Source organism: Osmia lignaria, chromosome 15, assembly GCF_051020975.1.
Source record: "Osmia lignaria lignaria isolate PbOS001 chromosome 15, iyOsmLign1, whole genome shotgun sequence".
NCBI lineage: Eukaryota > Metazoa > Arthropoda > Insecta > Hymenoptera > Megachilidae > Osmia > Osmia lignaria.
Window position 1 is genome coordinate 1,706,188 of NC_135046.1, and position 14,666 is coordinate 1,720,853.

General features: G+C 41.0%; 1 protein-coding gene and 1 long non-coding RNA gene across 7 annotated transcripts in view; one reads left to right on the forward strand and one right to left on the reverse strand.

Annotated features, from left to right (window-relative positions):
* cut (homeobox protein, cut) overlaps positions 1–4,318 on the reverse strand; it is a 96,355-nt gene extending 92,037 nt beyond the window's left edge. For 3 of the 6 annotated variants that reach the window (XM_034315656.2, XM_034315657.2, XM_034315653.2), the window contains exon 1: positions 3,912–4,317. The gene's annotated coding sequence lies outside the window, so the exon portion shown is untranslated. Of the gene's footprint in view, positions 1–2,602; positions 3,830–3,905 lie in introns of those variants that run through there. The other 3 variants (XM_034315658.2, XM_034315655.2, XM_034315654.2) reach the window with 3 other exon arrangements.
* LOC117600355 (uncharacterized) lies at positions 1,126–2,605 on the forward strand. The gene is made up of 3 exons (XR_004580434.1): positions 1,126–1,362; positions 1,459–1,624; positions 2,130–2,605. It is a non-coding gene; the product is annotated as an uncharacterized LOC117600355 (long non-coding RNA).
* Positions 4,319–14,666: the final 10,348 nt, after the last annotated feature.

Sequence of the window (14,666 nt, forward strand, 5' to 3'; positions counted from 1 at the left end):
CCTTCCATTTTACTTTTTCTCGACCCTTTCGCTACCCAAATCGCTGCTCCTTATTTCCTTCATGCATTACTTTAAATCCGATATGTATGCAACTCTAAATTTTTTTTCAATTTTATATTATTATTACGAATTGATTTCTCCGTGGAAAGTTTTCTTTAAAGAATTTAATCGCAACGAAAGGGTCGGTTGTACTAAACCGTGTTCCCCTCCGGTTTCTCCAGTCGAAAGCAACTTTGATCGAAAATAAGAAGCCGTAACTGAATTATGCATCAATTTCCATTGTTTATGCATCGTAAATACGGAAATTGCAGGAAAATGCACGCGCACAAACGACAGCCCGCCTTTTCGCACGGCCGACTCTTTAACTTTCGAATTGAACAAGATTCTGAACCGAGGGTCGTATTTTCACTCTAAAAATTTTCGAAAACTAGGAATTGTAAAGTTCAATCAAAAATGGGACATTTATACTTTATGGCACGTTAAAGTCTACGTAAGAGCATCGTAAGGAACAAGACAGAAACTGGTTTTTCTTGAAATTTAAAAAAGAATCGTATCTTATTTTATGTTAAGGTGTAGGGGATGAAATTCTTTTAAAGAATCCAAGTTCCATCGGACATTGTGCGGACAAAGTCGTGCGAATCAGAAGGATCAAAGGCGTCGTCGAAGCGACGCCCCTTGATTCTCGTAAACCGCTTCCGATGAACGCGTTAATCCGCGTTACCGTGTTAAGCACACTTCGTGACAGCCGAGTTAACCGACGCCGGGTGCTGGATAATGCAACTTTAATTTCCGCGGCGTTCGCCGGTTGCACGAGTTAATCATCGCCGGTGGATGATAGTCGCTGTTGACGCGGAAACGAAAACAACTGTAACTCGATTCACGCCAGCTACGCTGCATACTTGTTGCTATGCCTTTCCGACCGATCAACCATTTTCGAAAATGATCGATATTTTAAGGGTTCGTGGTGTGTTTGAAAGTTAAAATTCATTAAAGGAACTTGTGTTAGTATCTCGCTTGAAAGTTTCGTTTTATGTAGAGCGAGTAGTTATCAAAGAAAAGGAGGAATTGCAGAGATCCTTTTGATACTGAGTTTTGACACTTTGAGTTTCCGAAGAAACGAAGAAAATGAAAAAGATTGATTCGAAGAAGTTCGAGAAAGATGAAAAAACTTAATAGTAGATAACGATTCGTAAGACATTTTGAAGTTTGACGTTTAATGGATGAGTTACTTAAGAAGTGAAGAAATCGAGAAGATATTGAGTTTGGTATCTGACATTTCGTTGAATTTAAAAATAATTAAATTGTTGAGAAAATGAAGAGGTTAAGAAATTATTTCATTTTCAATGAATTGGAAAAAGCAGGGTAAAGTTTGAAGAAACCTTTAAAATATTTTGGAATCTAAAGTATATGATAAATGTCATAAACCAAAGAGAAAACTATCATAATGCTTAATTACAGAAAATCATGATCATACTACATCTAGTACGCTCTTTCGCCATTTTGTTTCGAAGTGTGACCAAACAGTAATTCTTCACGTTTAATTGAAACTATGTTCTCGAATAAACGTTGTGACCAGCAGTGACATATCCAGCACTGATTTTTATTTTCAATGAATTGGAAAAACGTAAGTAGCCAAGAATATAAAGACATTTTCTTTAATTGTATGTTTTAAGTCCGAAAGAAATGTAAAGAACCTTAAGACGTTTAATTTAAAAAGAACTCAACTGTCTGTATTTAAAAGTTGATTTTTTTTATCGAACAAGTCATCAAAGGAATAAAGAAAATAGAAACGAAAGTTGAAGCACGATTGAATTTGGATTTGATTAATAAAAGATAAAAGATTCTTATTACGTTCAGTCCAATTTCAGTAAAAATTCATGTTTGCAGAAAATTCAATCACCATTCAATACTTTAGAGAAAAATGTTGGTGACATTTTAAACTAACATTTAAAAAATGAAAAAAAGATTAAAAAATCCATATGACTAAAATCGTGTCAATTAATGAGAAATATTTTCAGAAGAATCATATCGATTAAACGTCAGTCTATTTTCAAATATCATCGTTTAGCAAGCAACATATTTGAACAAAAATCATAGACTGTCAGAAATTTAAGAAAATTTGTTTCCAGAATAATGTCACTTTCGAAGAATCTCACTGACAAACATCACCGGTAGAGGCTCGGCACGAAAGACGACGAAGGTGTCGAAGAGAAGATTCAATTTTCTCTAAATAGGAAACACTCGACGCCGGCATTCGCGAAAATTCGTCCGTAGCCGCCCACGAAAATACAACGCGCGGCTGTTAGCATGTCAGCGGGTGCTTTACGATCACCCGATATAACGCGGGGATTAGTTTGTCAACGGGGAAGCCGGCGTGCGCGTACACGCGCGTGCATATCACCATCGCAGCGTCGTCTTTGGTGCCACGCATTGTTCCCGGGGAATTTCGTAATGATCCTAACGCCAATGAACCGAGACGTGTCAGAATTGTAACCACCAGAATTCCTCACCAAAGAAACTACACAATTTTCCTCGGAAACAAACATGTCTAAGTATCCTCGACACTAACATAATTAGATAAACTATCTGAAATTACCATTACCTTTTTTTCTTTTTTCTAAAGAGGTAAACTTTCACAAAATGTGCACAAAGATTCACTTTATTTTGACAGTCCATTGACACTGCACATCCATGGACGTTCACTTTGGTATGTGGGCGGAAGTTCCTGAAACGGGACAGGGACGACCCGAACGAACGGGTAAAATCAAACAGCCGTCAGAAGGACGTGGTGACGATCCTGGTAGTGGAATTTCGCTGGTAGCAGCAACGGGACTCACTTTCTTCGTGCGGTCGCACGCTACTCAATATACTGGACGACGATAAACGGACAGACCCCTCGCGACCCCCTTAGGGAAGCAACGCGACGCTGTTCGAGGGCGATTGTAACAATATCTTCCGGCTAAGGATGCGCAGCACTCCTAAGTTCAAGAGCCGGACTCAGGGACATCGTCAGAGACCCGATCTTTTTCTTGCTGGATAAGATAATCAGTCGTGGGGTTGCTGCACGAGAAACAGGGGTTTTATGGGCTACGATTTCCGTCGATGAAATGATTTGAAAATCAGAGTTTCGATTTTGAACTGATGAAGATCTTTGGTAATATTTGAGAAATAAATGGTAATTTTTGCACAGACCCACAGTAGTCACTTTGAAGAATTTGGAAAATTTTTTAGAAAAAGTATTCAATTGGAAAAACCACCCTGAGACTTTGACGACTGGTGTCCTGATTTAGAAAATTAGTTATTTTAAAATTACTCACACCAACATTTAAAAAGTTTCAAATTTCACTAATCGGTAAAACAATGTCGTAAAGTTCACGAAAGTCGGGTCCGCCAAAATGTTAGTGTTTCGGCGGTGTGTTTCGAAACAAGGCCAAAGTGTCAAAAGGAGGAATTTGTCCTAACAGTTGAAAACAACAGGAGATCCATGGAGCGTGCTATTTTCGGGCGATGGTTCGCAGTTTCTTAGGACTTAATCAGCTCGGGCTGTAGCTAGATTCTAGCAGTCAGCTAGGCGCTATCAGTCGGGTTCTCGAGTTCTCCGTCGTTCGTTATTTCTCTGTGCAGCGGGCCGGAGTTGGTTGACCGGGTCCGAGATAGAGTCGACCGCGCGACGATCAGGAATCCGTGCGATGGTCACGTTCGAGTCGGTCGCGTTTCGGTTTTCAGATAATCCGAGGGCACGGCTGCACGTGCGTGCGCGTGAACAACATAAAGGAGGATGCTGTCCAACGGAGGGGGTCCTCCCTATCACAACCGTCGGGACTATTTCCGAAAGTGTGGAATGCGTGGGGGGGGGGGGGGGGGAACACAGTCACAAGAAGAAACGTCACAAAAAAAGCACAAACAATCACCTGCACACTGTCAGCCCCTCCCGGTAACACTGATCGTCCCGTGCGAAACTCGCGCCCGCGATCAGCTAAGGGATGAGGTAGTCTCCCCCTTGGCTCTCCTTACTCCACGCACCGTACGCGTCTCCAGTGCGTACACGTAGATCCTACTGGGCCTGTGTTCTGGCCGAGACTAACTCGAACGCTCGGCTCCTGCAGCCCTCGCAGTCATCCCTCCAGCCACGCACTTTTCCACCTCGGCACAAGTATTGTCCTCCCGACTTCCGTTCACCACCCTCCAAATCTCTTCTTCGACAACGTTTTCCTCAACTGCTCGACACATGGATGAAATCAGTGTTTATTGAGAGGGTTTTATGTCGAGACGAGGCTTTGGAAGGCGCGAAAGCAAGCGTCTCGCACCGCTCCGAGACTGACGAGTGCGGACAAAAGTTCAACGACGAGGCGCCAAGGGACGTGAGCCGTGTACGCCGGACGGTGGCGCCACGCCACGGTTTCAACTGTAAACTAGCTCCGTGAACGCGAGGGTGACTACCCCCACCATCCATCGACATCCCCCTTCCAGCTTCGGCCACGAGGACACGATGCGCTGTATCAGGTATCGGAAGTATCGGTGACTTCAACGGCCTGATTGGAAAGAAGGGTTGCGTCCGGCCTCCCGTCTGCTCCGATTGGGACGCCCTTTTCGGCTTCGACTTATTTATGTTTGTCTGTTGTTTTTGTTTGCTTAATGCTGCTGCTGGTAATACCTTTTCCTTTTCTTATTTCTGATGCTTGTTTGGTATGTGAACTTTTAAAATACAAAATGTCGTAGAGGCAAAATCAATCCAGTGTTTCTTCGATATCAATCTCTTTTATTTAAAGAGTTTTAAATGGCTTGTAACAATAGTATGAATGGATAAAAGCAACGATAAGTTTGATGCTCACAAATTAAATTGTTTTAAATTTATCCTAACTCCATTATCAATTTTAAATACAAAAGCAGTGCGATATCAAACATGGTATTACACATATTTGTAAATTATAGCCATGAAACAAATTCTGATTTCATGGTATTAATTTTGTAATTACAGAAATAGCAATAACAATAATAATAAAGTTAACTGTTATAACATTACATAATAACATTTGCAAATTGCATACACCAGATTGTTCCTGCATTCATTTATTCGACTACAAATATAATGAGAAGTCTTTTCATTGGAATCAAAATTAACTTCTACCATATATATTACCAAAAAATAATTGTGATTTGCATAAATGATATTTTTTTTTTGAGATACATTAAGAAGATTTCTATCAATTCGAATCAATTTCCCGGGTGTCGGTGCAATTACACTTCGGTAGACGTATGTACGTTTCGATAGTTGAGTGTTTCAATGAATCTAAATGATCGTAGTTTAGCGAGTAGAAAATACTAGGGACTGGAAACGAGTTCACGGGAGGACGGTAGGAGGAAGGTGGGTAGTGGGAGGGTGGTAGTTTAGCTTCTGGCTCCTTTTTCCGATCATATCGGGAGTCAAACCTCGGCGACAGGGTGGGAAAAGTGGTGCAGGAGCATGCGCTGGAAAAGGGTAAACTTAGGCGCAGGTTCTAACCCCCCTCGTGATCCCCCACCCTGACTGCTTTCTGGACGATCACACGACCTGACGTTTTTCCACCCTTATCTTTGCTTGCTTCACCGTCTCAAATGCCTGTATAGGCGCTTTCATAATTTGTACCGCGAACATGTCAACGAAGAATGTTACTCTTTTTTCTTCTGGATAGGTATTCATGATATTAGGTTGCTGCATAAGTTTTGTCCGCTAGAATCTGTCTTTCATAACAGTTTAGACTCGTGTTTCGAACTATTATTTTCCATCATTATTTACGATAGTTTTTGCAATAATTTTTCTTCTTCAAAAATGGAATGTAATAAAGCAGAAGTCGAAAATAAAAAATTGCGATGATCAACTATCTATGTTTATCGGTACGTATTGATTTACATATTCGGTTCTCTTTTTTCCCATTTTAATAAGAAGACAAGTGTAAACGCTTGAAGGAAATCGTACCGTTACAAGCATTTAAGGCTTTGCATTACCCGAGGAAGCGTTTCTTTGTGTACTTTCAGAGGAAAGTAATGCACAGCAGATGGCTGTGCCCGGCGCAAAGAACTTGGATCTTATTTCGTGAGATCCTAAGAATTGCATTCAAATGGCATCAAGTGGCAAACATAACTTAAAAACTTCCCTTTAATCCATTTCCTACCTACTTTTCTCCTTTACCCTAAATGCACTTCCGTGGACATTTCGTATCGCAAACAAGAGTACACATGTTTTGCTAATGAATTTTCAATATTTTCGTTGAATCTGAGAAACATACTAATTGTGGAACCTTGTTTCCTTGATGTACATATTGCGAAACGGTATTACCGAGAAACGATCGATTAACCAGAATTGCTGTTCTCGGAACACGTGTTGTGACATAATTTAAAATCAATATTAAATAACGAGTTAAAAGAAACAAATTACAGTTATGATTAAAAAAAGAAAACTTTTCGTGATCACCGATCGTACGCAATCCCAAAACGGTATTCCCATCATTTTCGCAGCGTCCACGAGTGGTCGGTTCGACATGCTCATTTCACCGTTCTATATTACGCGACGATTACCTTGAATTCCAAGAAACGCGGAACGCTATCACGTTAATCGTCTGTTCTCTGTATGACTCGGACCGGGTGTTGAGTGTCGCCTCGTACGACGAAATACGATACAGTGGACGTTCCTAGCCTACATTGCCACTCATAATACGATCGAAAGTAAACGCGCCACGAGCCCTCGTGTCTCGACAACAAACAATGGGTCAAGCAGGGACCACCGTTTCGTCAGGTGTATCGTGCCTCCTTGTTTCCCACTTTCTTCATATTCCCGAGAGTTTTCTGGCAGTGGCTCGAGTTCACAGGACGATTCAGGGTCAGCTTCGGCTTAACAACAGAGGAAAGATCGTTATGGAGCATCCTGAGAACTCTGTTAACCCTTTACTCTAACGGTGCGCCATAAAACAGTGCACACCAAGAAAATTTATCAATTTCAAACCGCCACGCGATACTCGATACGTCTACCGTTCTTGAAGACGAGATTCTTTCTGCGCATAAAATACCGAGACAAAAAAAACTTCCACTGATAAAATTTTGCATTATCAGAAAATTATTTACATCTTTTCAATTTCTGAAACTGTGAAATTTTGTGTTTCATAAAATCTTATACTTCTTTCTCTCTTTTATTTTTTTTTATGTAACTCCTGTGATAAACATTTTTTTTAATAAAAAAGGGTTTTGCTTTTTTAATTTTTAATTTTAATTTTCTTGTGCATAACGTCCTCGTTTTGTATGTTTTGATGATGTAACATCAGTAGTATGATAATTATAAAATTTCAAGGAAATTTTTATTAACTCTGTTATTGTTTATGATAATTGAAAATTTTCTTCTATTTTAAGTTTATTGCGATCAATTGCGGTATATGGACTGCAATTTCACACCAAGATGTTCGTATTTCATGCTACGGACCTTGGACGCATTGTTTACACACTTTATAACCATCGACTTCCTGATCGAAGCTCGAATCTCGAACATCAATACGATTTGGCATTGCAACGTAACGCAGTTGTCGAAATTCTGAGCGAATTTTGTTGCCTAAAAAACAAGTGCGTGTATCAGTGTTTCGACACGGAGCACGCAATGTGATTCCTTCCTCAAACAACATGTAAAAATATTTTTGTATTACACAATTTCGACCATTTTTAGTTTCTTGAAACAGTTACTGGAAATTAATATTATTAATTGATATTCTCTACCAAAAAATGGCAACAAAATTGAAATTTGCCGTTGTTGCAGCGCCACTTCACAGTTGTGCATTATGCAACACCGTAATCTCGCCTAATTGCCATTTGCAAGAAGCAATTCGAGATAGACGTTTCAAAGGATTAATTAATACGTTTCCTAAGACGTCGCTTAATTTACTTTCTGATACGCAAAAGCATTGCTATCCTGTTGCAAAGCATGTGTCTTGGGAAAAAAAGGGGATGCAGATCGATCGGCATCACGGTTAGGAAACGATACCTAAAAGGGGTTGCGAACTGGTCCGGCCGGTTCCCCGATGGGAAACCGAGTCTGTGATTAATAAACATACAGGCAGAGTGTCACTCGAAGCTGCTCATTAGCATCGAGCATCGATCACTATGCCACGAATCGTGAAATAAAAACTGCTACCGCAGCTTGAATTACCGCACCTAGACTCGTATCGTAGGGTTGCATAGTCTTTCGGGTAGATGATTTTACAGTAGGGGTTGAAAACAGTTAGGATATTGATTTTGATTCTTGAAACAGTTACGAAGAATCTATTTTTAAATTATAATTATTGCTGTGCTCTAGAAATGATCAGTGGAAATACTAGAAGAAATAGTGATTACCAAATTGTGATATTGACCGATGAAATTTTAAAACAAAGTGTCTGTCCAAGTTCATAATTCATTCTAGTCAAAATATTTGGAAGGAAAAAATGTCAAAATATTTTTAAACTTTAAAAATCATTTCTATCTCCTTGACCATCAATACCTTGCTAAAAATATAATCTTTTGAAATCTGCTATTTTCCTCCAATTGCACACGTATAAAAAATCATGGAAGAAAATATTTCTTTTTTTCAAAAGAATTTACAAATTATTTTGAAAGCCACGAGAATTGAAGTTATAAATATAATGTTCGGTGTGCAATATTTTACGGTTGTTTTGAAGCTAGTTGTCAGAATGCAATGACGCGAATCGTTCGGAAATATCACAATCTTTCTACCAATGTTATCGAGTTCGAACGAAAACGATGTTTTCGATTTTACGCAGTGTTTTTCAAGCGACGAATTGCGATGGCATAGCGGCACGTTGTGCAACCAGATGCAATTACCGTGCAAACAACACGTTATACACTCGCTGCACGATGTTCAATTGTTATACAATATTTCGCTGAGAAAACACATATACAATCGGTTCCAATCGTTACGAATTGTAAATCGACAAAATTCGCAACAATTTTCCTGTAAACCAAACAATTCTCTTCAAAAACATTTTTCAAACATTTTTCACGATAAACATTTGTGACGATAGAACCATCCGTTTTTTCATTTTAAAAAATTCCAATTATCGTGAAAATATTCAATTTTCCGTACACTTGGAGGGAACACGTATGAAAACAAACGAGAGAAGCTCGCGAAGGCCCCGAGTCCTTAGGTCGAGAAGAATGAGCGCAATATCGACCGGAAGTTGCGGAAATTTTTCCACGAACACGACGAACTGCACACCGGAAAGCGCATCGACTCGGCAATGCGGACAATTGCATCCCCCCTAGAAGCCATTCGTGATGAAAGTCCAGCGTCCATGGGGGCAATGGGGTAGCCGGGTGTGGGGGTCGCATTCCGGCCGAGATTAATTCAGAGCGAAGAGGAATTCAGCGTCTATCTCGCCGCTCGCGGAAACCGTTTTCGAGCAATTATTTCAGCAACATTGCAAAACGATCGCGCTGCGCCTCCCTTCTCCGGTAGGACGTGTACCGATTAAGTTTGCAGCCTGTTTCTTCGCGATTTCTAGCTGTGCATACTTCAATTCGTGTTTCACCTTCCATGGGGAAAATTTAGCTTCCAATTGAGCGAGGGATTTGTGGAATCTGGGACGCAACAGAAATTTCAATTTCTAAGCGTTAGAAACGGATAGTTGTATGGAATGATAAAGATCTTTATTTCTTTTAGCGTTTTTACTGGTAATTTATAGAATACAGCAAAAATCACCATATCAATCCTCCCCAAAAAAATTCCAAGTCCCAATATCAATCAAAAATTTTGATTACCGCCGTTATGAGCAACGTGTCTCGAAAAAAAAGGCAGCTGCTTGTTTAGCATCGACATAGATCAGATAAAAGGAAGAAACAGCGAACGTGAGAAAAAAGGGCGCAGTCCTTCCCGGTTCCTTTGGCATATCAAAATTACGGGACAATCGAAAGCGTATCGAAACGAGGCTCACAATGAGAAACAGAGAACATGATAGAATACACGAGAGAGAGAGAGAGTAAGAAAGAGGATGAAAGAAAGAAAGGGTACATTATTCTTCGAACACGATCGCACCGGAGTCGTCATTGTCTGAAACCAGTTCGCGTTGATGCCTCTTTGCATACCCACTCCTCCGTCGAATCGTAATTATTGGTCCGCGCGCATTGATTATTAAACAGCTTATTATAGTTGTCCCCTTGGCCTTGATCTTCCGTCGGAGAAAATAAAAATAAAAACGATCGTTGCAGTCTGATCGTCGGGAGTGATCTGAATTGAAAATCGTGCGAGCGTAGAATTAACCCTTTCGTTTCGAAGGGCGTATACAGGGTGTCCCACGCAATTTGGCCAAATTATAACTTTAACGTTGAAAAAGATAGAAACAAAATTTCGGTCCACATATTTTACGGACCTTGGCCCACCTTGGCTCCTATCAGCTAATTGCACCAATATCAACAATCATAAATAAAATACATTCGAGTAATATGAATTAAATAACAACAACATTAAACACCCACTCACCCTTTACACTCCATTTTTATTCTCACCCCCTCCACACCATCCATCCAACCCCATCGCATCAATACATATATAATTCAAGTCGTCCGTATGATCGAACAGAGAGCAGCATCCGGCGTGGAAGAAACCGGAAGACGGTGTTCCTATCCCGGCAGATTCCCTTCCTGGGAAACACTCAAGGCTATCTGTCAATCGTGCCAGCAGCAGTTCGATTCAAAGCGATATTCGGATTAATGGCTAGGATCCACGGGTGGATCTAGGCACAATGGCCCCGATACAATGAGAGGAAATATCCAAGATATGCAAATTCCGATGATCTTCGGCCGGAAAAAGGGGGTCCGGGAAAGACGGGACGACAAACGTGGCACACATGTTCGGCCATATTTGCATACACGGTTGATTTGCATGCGGAAATTTGCATCCCGCCGAAGAAGACGATCTCGATCGGAAGGGAATTCTTATGTCTGTTCCTATTGACGGTGAAAGGGGTGCGGCTGAGGAGGGAGGGATGGTAAGAAGGTGCTCCAAAGAGAGAGAGGAAGAATAATATATTAAGGGCGCAAAATGCTGTTAATGCCTTTGTGCCGGATGCCTACGAATAATGCCACTTTTTCCCTTTGTGGAAATCCTAAATGTATTTTGATTCACAACGCGACCCGTTCTCACCACCCTGCATTTGAATTTTCGAGTGGAGACCCTCGTTGACCCCGCGATACTTCCTACCTGTCGATCGAACAGATTTAAGACTCTTTGATTGCGGTTTGGGATTTGTCAACTTTTTTATTTGTTGCTTAGATTTATCGAGGGAAAAATGTTTTTTAACTGTAATCTGAAGCAGTTGGACTTAAAATCCATTTTAACTAATAACTGCCCTAAAAGCAAAATGAAAGATTAAATTCATCAGCTCGTGTCTGTAACCACATTGAGAAAACATAAAAAATCCGTAACTAATTAAATCAACCCATCTTCAAAAAGCGAAGAATCACCTTAAGAAGTTCACATCAAGCATTTCTGAAAGAAGTGTTAAATCTCTCGATCAATGACCCGATTGATTCCCAGCGTAACGAAAGCAGAAAAGAAAAAAAGAAGAAAAGAAATCTTCTCGACCTAGATACAATTCATAGGAGTCACCAGACGTGGTCTGTGAAAAAAGGTTAGCTCCGCTTGACACTGTTTCGACCCCTGGATCGATGCTTGAAAATCGAGTCTGAAGGAAAGTCGTGTGCAGGTAGCTCTCGGACGGCGTCCATTGTGTTGTCTTTGTTGAAGAAGCTACGTGTGCCAGGTCGCGGAAAGTGATACCCATTCAAAGTTGTTCTTCATCGTCCACGGGACGTCCTGGAACTGGAAATGCGAGACGTTTTGCTTGGCTGCAACAAAGGCGACAGGTAGAAACACTCTGCTGGATGGAAAAACCTGCGCTCAGACGGGAAATCGAACTGATCAAGCATCTTTCCCTTTCGAACGACGAAATGCTTCCATAGGAATTGGATCGCTTAATTTTTTGACTTATAACTCTTCAGTGCCACGATTTTATCGGTTCCAAGGCAGAGTTCATGGACACTGGTGTACACGATGCGTGCAGCATAAGAAATATGAGAAGTATTAAATTTTCTAGCTTGCAAATTTAGAAATTGACTACCCATAAGTGTTTGCGAGTGTTACGCTATTTTTCTTGCGAGCGCAGTTGTTCATCACCGACTTATAGCGTCCTTCGATTTGGATTTAAGAAAATATTCTCCGTTCCTTGACAACCCTTTCTGCGAAACGATTGCAAAACGTCTTAAGAAGCGTAGAAACGATGGCGTAACATTAATCCGTGATCATCGATCCGCAACCCCTTAGCGAGGATCAGGAGGAACAGGAACGGGAGCCGACCTTGGTCGGGCCCCTTCACCTGGCCCAATAAAGGAGAGGTAACCGTGCGTGCAGGAACACACGCGTGGCCTTCTGGATACGTGTCATATGATCCACGTTTGCACACACACACACACACACACACACACGCCAGCTACTCGTATGTACGGGTCGTTTTATCGACAGGGTCCCTCCCCCGGATGTATCCATCGGGGCCTTGCTCTTTGGAATACGTATGCCGTTGCATAAATACGCCACCTTTAGGACTTATGCGTGCAGTCATGCATTTTCTTTGGATCTTCTTTTTTTTCTCTATCTCCAATTCACATCAACATGTGGTTAGGTTTTCCATTACTTAGAACCTTAAAAATTTCATTCTCCTTTCACTTCCACATTTCAACTTCCCCTTCGAATTATCATTTTCTTAATTTCCTCACTTCCATCACCCCCATTCTTTGTTCCCAATTCACCTTCGTCAGCTATCCTTCTTCCACTGTTTCTCTGCCTCTCTTTTCTCACCGAATCCCCTCCTTATTTCCTTCCTTCGATCGTCGGAGCCGCGGGTACACGTGGATATGGTAATTCACCGGCATCGCCGGTGATATGTAAATAAGTTAGATTCGAGTTTTGTTGCGGCTCTGGGGCGAGAGGGATGCGTGCTGGCCAGCCTCGATGGGAACCATAGCGTAGAAACGAAAAGACCCAGCCAACCATCCAATGGGGTGGGGGGTGGGGAAGGAGAGAAACAACGAAAAGAACGTAAGTGTAAGCGCCTTAGTAGCCGCACACACGATCCGGACGACCGGATCCAGATTTATTGGCCGTTCGCTGAACAGAGACGAGAGAGAAAAGCAAGAGGCCCCGTTCGGTGTGAACGGAAGCCGGGGATTTTACGATCTTGATTCCGAATCAAACAGCGACTCTGTTTCGTCCTTCTACAGCCTGGTAATCTGCTCGAAGGCACGTCGACGCGCGCACTGTCGAAAAACCGATGACTCCTGATCGGAATTCGTCCACTTTCCTTTCAAATGGACGATGGATGGAATCTGGAAGCTTTGGAAATCCGCTTAAAACGGAAACGCGTTATCGTCTAAAGATGTTCATATGAGACTTATAGGAAGAATGATTACATCCGCAATTGGGATTTCGTAAGATCAAGTTTGAAATTTTTCTTGTTATACAGATGGTTTTCAGAGAACATGGCGTTAAATTCGAAGACTGAATCATGACCTTCTGTTTTTTAAACTCTGCACTGGAACGATAGACATTACACTTTTTTTCACTTTTCAATATAAATATTGTAATTTCTAATTAAATAAATTGTTGGAGTTTTCTGCAGCTCATTCGTTTGTTTCGATTTTCACGTTTTGTGACTTAAGAATTTTCATTTGTTTTTTGATGTTATTACTCCTTTTATAAAAAGAATATCTATTTGTTATATAACTATAACTTAACATACTACTTTACAAACAAAGTTTTAAGTTATACTAATGACAAGGAATTGGGCGTAAATTTTCTAATCTCAAAATCAACGCTAACATACAAGAAGTTTAGAAATCGTTACAGTGTAGATTGTATTTATAGCAGAATCATTCAATTGAATAATATAATACACATTTTATAAATTTCAATTATACATGAAACATCCTTTTTGTTTCTTTTTCAAATAACAAACTGAAACAATGAACTATAGAAAAATAAGGTATTCTAACGTGCGTTACAGTAGAAGCACAGTGATGAAAGTAGAAATTCAGGAAACAGAGTAGAAAGTAGGAAACATTATACTGACACTTGTCAGATTTCTTTTCAGACAAGAGGCATTAAAAGATAGTACAAATAAAGTTGGAGAGAAAAAAATTAGCCATACGAATTTTCAAAAAAAAAAAAAAATTCTAGAATTAATAAAATGCAAATGAACACAAGGATCTAAAATTAAATATCTATTGTCCCTTGACAGGGCAGTCCGTTGTCCAATGGTTAACCCACCTTCAATCTTACGGTGACGATCGAAAAAAATTCAAAAGAAGGTGGCCAAGAAGGGGTTCGAGTGAGGCCTGGGTTAGAAAACCGTTCCAGCTGCACATGGGGCCACGGAAAGTCGATTAAAATCTCGTTGCATCGTCTTGCGGAGAGTAGGTTTTGGTGGGCCGGCTGGGCCGATCGGGCCCGATCGTTAGATCGGCTCGGCGATTACGCGCGGGTGCGAGGTGGCAGCACCTGTCCATACGGCCTCCCTCGCGAGGCCCCGTATACGGAATTGGGCCGCGTACTACGCACGCGCGGATGCTACTCACGCACACACGCATGCGCTCGTCACGCG